Consider the following 7,139-nt stretch of genomic DNA (forward strand, 5'->3'; position numbering starts at 1 on the left):
TATATGAACATAGATACTGGCATGTAGATTGCACAGCCGTGATCACTGCTGACGGTACTGACTTCGGGGGAGTGGCATGCCAGGTGCTTTTTTAATATTCTCCCTATGGTTAATGTATTGGGAATTTGCTTTTTACACGGAGTATCCATTGTTTATATACTCAGAAGAAAAAGTCCTTTTTATGGTGAAAAGAAGAGTGTATAAAGACACTGATTCAGAAACTGGTATAAAGATAACATTACTAAAGGGAAAAGTTAACAAAATGGCTGATGCAATACACGAATAATACCGCATCTTCTAAGGCCAGAAACCTCTAGCACACGCTTTGGGATGCAACGTCTTGGATCTTTTCGCTTACGGTCCATCTCCAGGGCTTCCTGGGTATCTCCCAGGACCGACCGCAACTGGGAAATGCCGAAGATGCCGGGAGCTGAGGCAGCCTGGCCTTGAGGACAATCGAGTACCTTAACACTTGAGTAACACATCTCTCTGTGTGGACTGTTAATTGTCTTTAGTTTTACTCAACTGTTCTATTCATCACGTTTGTATTGGGTGTTTCAGTGTGTTAACAGGACGTCCTTACACTAGACCCCCATCTCAGTCTGCACCTCCCTCCCCACAGCACACGCGCGTGCGCACGCACACACAGCACACACACAGCACACACACATGCATGTGCGCACGCGCGCACACACACATGCAGAACTCAGTCCTCGTCTGGAAGAGAGCCCTCCCCAGCGGCGGCCCTGCCCCCGTGTTGAGCAGGCGGGCCGTCAGGGCAGCGGTCCCCACAGCCAGGCTCTGGGGACAGCGGTGAGGCCTGAACAGTAGCAAGGTGAGCAGAAGCCTCCCAGCCGTGGTGTCCGCCCGTCCGTCTGTCCGTCTGTCCGTCTGGGGCAGGTGAGGGGCCCGGGCTCCCTTCCTCCCCCATGGGCCTTGTCTCCTTTGCTCTGGGTCAGGGTCTTGGGGGGAACAAGGAGCTTCGCTGAACAAAGTGCCTCGGTTGTCACTGCTCTGGGGGCGGGGGCGGGGGCGGAGGATCTGGTGCCCAGGACTGCTCAGGACCCACTCATTTCCCCTGTGGCCGCAGGTGAGGGCCCCCCAGAAGCCATTCAGGTAACATCCCATTTGGCTGGAGAGGAATTTCCCTTAACCCCAGGCATTCCTCTTGCCTGAGCTCACTCTCATTAAAAAAAAATTCTCCACAAAATACTCATTTAGTGCTTAATATAATAGTGAATATTTACTAAGCACTCAAGAGTGTCAGGGATCAAGGTAAATGCTTCATGTGTGTGAGCTAATTTAATCTCCACAGTAGCTCTGTGAGGTAAGAATTCTCATCACCCCATTTTACAAATGGGGAAACTGAGTCATGGGAATTACTTTCTTGAAGTCACACAAAGTAAGTGGCATGTTCAAATTCAAACCCAGGTCTGTCTTTCCCTCCAGCCCATGCCTTAACCTCTGCTCTGTATAGCCACACACTGTGTTCCAAGCTGTCAACAAGACAGGCGTGGTCCTTCCTTCATGAGCTCACAGTCTAACAGGAAGAAAGGACAAAGGAAAAAAAAGAGTAGGTTACGTTTTGGAACATAAGTGAGAGAAGAAAATGCGGGATTTGCAGCACTCACGGCAGAGTGCTCGCCTAGGCTGGCCAGATGGGTCACCTGTATTTGTGAAACCACGTTCTAGAATATTTTGTGAACATGCATCTAGCTTACAAAACATAGTCTGGCTTACCCAACATCTTGCCTGAGTCTTTGCTGTTAAGGGGTTGCAGGCACTTGGGTGATTCAAGGGTAGCGTTAGTTGGGGTTGGCAGGTAAGGGCAAGGCGGGGTGAACGCATGCAAAGCCAGTGCAGCAACGGGGCCTCCTTCTGCGGTTCCTTTCCTTCATCTTGCTCAGCAGTCTTGGAATTCCACCTGGAAGGAGAGTGGGAGAGTCTTTTCTCTCCAAAACATTTCTTTTGGAAAACATTTGAAGCTTCTAAACTCAGTCAGTGATCTACTGGGCCTTTGAAAGGAGCCAGCATCCTCTCAGAGCAACGGCACAAGCACAGCCAGCCATTGGCTTCACCCCAACGTGAGGTGTTGTTCCAGATGGAGGCGCAAATTCAGGGAGCAGGAGGCTCCCAGGCCCCCATGAAAGTCAGGTGCTGAAAAGAAACGTGAGCCGTAGCCTCGACTGTGCATAACACTAAGGCGAGTAAGACATTGTCTTTGACTTCAGGAACTAATTACAACACAAGGCAGAGGGAAGTAAGTGCAAAATTAGAGAACAAGCCATGTGCTGAGGGAATTTCCAAAAACAAGTGCTTGAGGTGGTGATATTTGAGCTTGGCGTGAAGGATGAAAGGCTCTTGCTAGACAAGGTAGGATGGGGCGGGGCGGAGAGGTCATTCTGGGCCGTGGGACTGGCTACAGATACGCGCTGACTAGAACACAGCGGTGTTCTGGGAATCGAATCCACTTAACATCTTCTCCTGGCTCCAGCCTCTCTGTTTGACGTGTTACAGTTGGATGACAGCAGCTGGGAAGGAGGAAAGTTGTCATTTATTCAGTGCCTGTCATGGTCCCAGTGCTTGACAGGAGTCACCCCATTTAATCTTCATCCGAGTGATCTGAGATGGATGTCACTATCCCCACTTTTTCAGACAAGGAGGTTGAGATTCTGGAAGTGTGAAGACTGACCCCAGGCCCCAGAGCCTCGCTGGCATCAGCCGAAGCCAGAACGCAGGGCTCTTGACCGCCAGCCCAAGGCTCTGCTCCCTGCCTCCCTGGAGACTTTGGGGGGTGGGGGTGGGGGTTCTGAGAGCTACACAAAGAGCAGTTCTTACGGGTCTGCGCTGGGCGGGGTGTGGTCTCAGAGCTGCATTTCCGGTGTCCCACCATCCACTCTGTCAGACTTCCGGGATGGTTTTCCCCAAATCGTCCACCAGTGTAGGGCCCCGCCTGCCGGCCTTCATCTGCTGACAGTGCTGCCTTCCCCGGCCGGCCCCCGCAGGATGCAGATCTCTGCTGTTTTCGGGTCTCTGCTTATGATGCCCCCCAGGGGCTGGGTCGAGGCCCCCAACCACAGGTGCTCCTGTGCGCCTGTCCCAAGACCACGCTGTGCTTGTGGGCGCTGGCATGGAGTGGTCAGGTAGCTCGTATTTATAAGCACCCGCTCTGTGCCGGGCACTGTGCTTAACACACTCTCACACATCGTTTTCACCTCTCGACGTTCCTCTGACATTGGCATTATTCAAATTTTACAGATAAGGACCCTGGGACTCGGAGAGCTCATGTCAGTTTTCCAAGGTGACACAACTTGGTGGTGCTGGAGGCGGGACTGAATCCTGGCAGCCTGACTCCAAACTTCCACCCCGAACCACAGTGCGGTCCAGCCCCCTGTCAGGTGCCAAATTTCTCATCAAGTCTTTAATGTGTGCGAGAAGGTGTCTGCGGTTCTCCCGTTAACTTCAGCTCCCAAAGTTCTTCACTATTTGGAATCTTTGCTTTGTTGTCTTTCAAGTTACCCTTTATAGGCATACCTTTTATTCTCTCAGGATTTGGTCGGTTGGCCATTTCTTGCTCAGAAATTATTCCCATATATCTGTATTCCATCCATCCCTTTTGTTATACACCTTTGGCTACTCAGTTTTTTGGCTCCTTGCTGTGTTTCGTCTTCTCCTTGCAACAGGCACAGAGTAAGGGTGGAAGCTTGGATGTGGATTCTCGGGCAGGAAGGCACCTCAGGAGACCTCCCTGCTCCCTCCAGCAGGACCAAGCCGTGAGAAGGCACCTGAAGGTCCTATTTCTTAGCGCCCCTTCCCCTTCGTCCTCGACACTGAAATGCTGCTTTGGGGGACCCGCCCTTTCCCTGCTGATATGAGAGGACGTACAGCGTGGGGGCGACACGTTGCCTCGGCCCGGATCCCGGCTCTGCCACTGGACCAGCTGTGCAGACGTGGACTGGTGACCCAAGCTCGGTGGCTCCGTTTCTTAATTATAATCGCACCTGCCTCCCAGGGCTACTGTGAGAAGAAAACACGTGTGAGTACAGTGCTCAGGCCAGGGCCTGGGAGAACACACACCCCACAGACAGCCGCGGTCGGTGTCATGACTTTTCCAAGGCTTGGCTGAGAGAACGCGCTTCCCCTGGAATTTGAATCTGGAGCAGTATGACAAAAAGCCCGAAAGCCAGTAAAGCTGACGTATTTGGATAATTGTGCCCTGAAAAAGCGGTTGATCGGCTCCCGCCCCCTGGTCCCAGGGCCGTCAGAGTGCTGGTCCTTCTTGCATCTGGACCTCAGACGCTTCTTTTACTCTGCACCCCACTCCCACCCTCTGCCACCAAACGTATGCCCCCTCCTCATTCCGCTGCTCCTCTTCCTCCCTCTTCTCCTTCTCCTCCGGCTTAAAGCAGTAGCTTTGGTTTCTGGTACCTTTGGGGAAGGAACCGGCATCCCTTGAAAACGGCCCTTTAGCCTTGGCTTAAATACTTCCGTAAAACAGCTCTCCTTTTCAAATGCTGAGCTCTGAAGGCACTTCCCCACGGTGGGCAGAAAGCCACGGTGGGAGTCTGGGGCCAGGACGCTTGCGTTTGGAGCCTGGCTCCGTCACTGACTTGCCGTGCGGCTTGGACGAGTTATTTACACTGCACGCCTGGGTTTCCTCATCTGTGACACAGGGGAGGATGGCCGTCACCACCGCGGGATGTTGCTGTGAAGATGAGCCGTCCTCGCACCTGTGAAGCCCTGAGATCCCTGATCAGAGTGAGTTCGTGTTCGGCCCCTTCCTCCTCCTCCGCATTCCCCCCTCCGGTCCTAGCTGCAGCCTTTTGAGCTGCCCAGATGAGCCACAGCTTCCTCTTCATGCCCACTTTTCAATTACCAACGCACTCTGCTCCTGGCCCGCTCGGCCGCTTCCCCCGGCCTCCCGGCGGACCACCTCCCGGCCAGGCCGCGCCCCTCTTTGTCGGCGACCTTGATCCAACTGGAGAGGTCTGAACCCTAGCCTGCAACCTGCCTGCCTCACTCCTCTAACAAAATAAAACACAGGCAAATATTTCATAAGGCTCTGGGCTGACATTTACCTTCCCTTCCCCGAGGGAGGGTCTGTGTCAGCAGCTTCTTGGACTCCAGGGCCTTCGAGCCGGACTTGGCTCCCCGGGCCTGAGGGTGGAGGCTGGGGTCAGCGCGAGGGTGACGCGGGAAGGCGCCGGGGCACAAAGGCAGGGGAAAGCCTTCCCGCCTCCCCGGACTGGCTTCGCCCAGGCTTGTGTGGAAGCAGCCCCGCTCCCTGCACTGTGCCTTCTCTGCCCCAGAATCCCGGGCACGGCTCTGTGCTAAGAGGCTCCTGGTTGTTGACATGCCACCGACAAGCCTGAATGGCTTCCTTGCCAGGGAAGAGCCTTCCCCGTGGTGTGGAGAGCAGGCATCTGGCTGATAATGGCATCGGTGGCGTGGCCCTTTGCAGCCTGAAGCACATTAGTTCATTGCAATATTGTGATGGGGTTGTCAGAGGCAGAGCAGCCTTTTTACAAAAGGAATACATACCTTTTTCACCATGAGCACACTGAGGCTTGGAGAGGATAAAGGACTTGCCCAAGTCACCCAGCTGCCTAGCGACAGAGCTTGCGTTTGAGCTGAGTTGAGCTCTTTATGACGGGCCTTGCTCTGAAGGCCCCGGGGCTGCTGTTGGATGGTTACTCCCGTGACTGCATCGCTTTGTCCTTGCGGCCACAGCATTGCAGTAGCAGCCTTCTCTACAGTCAACAGAAACACCAAGAAGCAGGTGGCCTGAGAGCCCTTGTGATTTGAAAGCCTCGTTATGTCTAGTGAGGCTGCAGGTGTATCCCGCAGGGAGCAAGGATGGACTGGTGAACGGGAAGTCAGGTCGTGGGGAGAGTCAAGTTCCATTGTCTATTCGTCCCTCCACTTAAGAAAGGAGCCTTTGACTGAGTGGCTTATTCTTAGAGAACTTTCTAGAGATTCTAAGGAAAATAAGTTCTTTTCTGGCCTCTACTTGGATTTTCTTGGATTCAGGCCTCCCCGGGTGAGGGGAAGCCCAGGATTCTCTGGTGGAATTCTGCTGGGGTCTCCTGCCCGGCTCTGTCTTCTAGCAACTGCGCATCCTTCACCGCCCAGCCCTGGACTGGCGACAGGACTGAAGTCAGAGCCCTGAGCTCTACCTGTAACCGCTTGGGCGGGGCACAGGGAGCACCGAAAGCAAGGCACAGGCAGCCTAAGCAGAAGCGACTCTCCTGCGTGTGATGCAGGGCAAGGCAGCCGGGAAATCATCCTGTGATCCCTGGAAACTGGAGGCGAGTCCTGATTCATCCTCTTCCGTGGTTCCCTGCTGCCTGTGGAACAAATTAATGCGGTTTGCAAAGCTCTTAACAATCTGGCCCCAAATTTTGGCTTCTTTGCAAGCCAAGCTCCCACATCCCTATGGGTCCAGCTGTGTAGAATTATTTTCTGTTTCTTCAAAAAATGCCAGTTTTCTTTCTCATCTCAGCCCTTTGCTCATTTCAGGTCTCTTGCTGCCACGGATGTTCCTCCCCCATTTCTCTGTCTGGGGAACTTCTACTCCGTCTTCCAGACATCACACATGTCAGCCTCTCTGTGGAGCGGCCCTGGTGCTTTTATTACTTCCTCCTTTCTCAGTTCCCACAGCATTCTGATCTTAGTTCTACGGTAGCACTTCTGACATTTATTTTGGGTGTAATTGATTTTGTCACGTGATTTACCCGTGGTTGAGTGATCAGACTTTGAGACCAGACTGCCCGGACTGAAATCCCAGCTCGCCACTCAGCAGCTGTGTGACCTTGGGCCAGGTCTCTGTGCTTGCTTCCCTCCGATGGAGAGCGGGGCTGCTGACTCCGACCTCTCAGAGTTATCACGAAGATGAGATGAGCTAAGGTGTAGTAAGGACGCAGGTCACTGTCTGGCACTATGGATGTTCGTTGTTGTTATTGTTGTCTTTATCTGTTTGAAATCACCTGTCACGGGCTCCTCCCAGGAAGGTCTGCCTGTGCTGTAACCATCACACTTTGGCCACTTGCAAGCCATGGTCAAAAAGACAGACACGGAAGTGAATGGGACTCTCTCTTGTGCGTAGGTGAAGAGATGCCGACGTGCCTGGTGCCTGCTCT

Source organism: Vicugna pacos, chromosome 21 (assembly GCF_048564905.1).
Source record: "Vicugna pacos chromosome 21, VicPac4, whole genome shotgun sequence".
Taxonomy (NCBI): Eukaryota; Metazoa; Chordata; class Mammalia; order Artiodactyla; family Camelidae; genus Vicugna; species Vicugna pacos.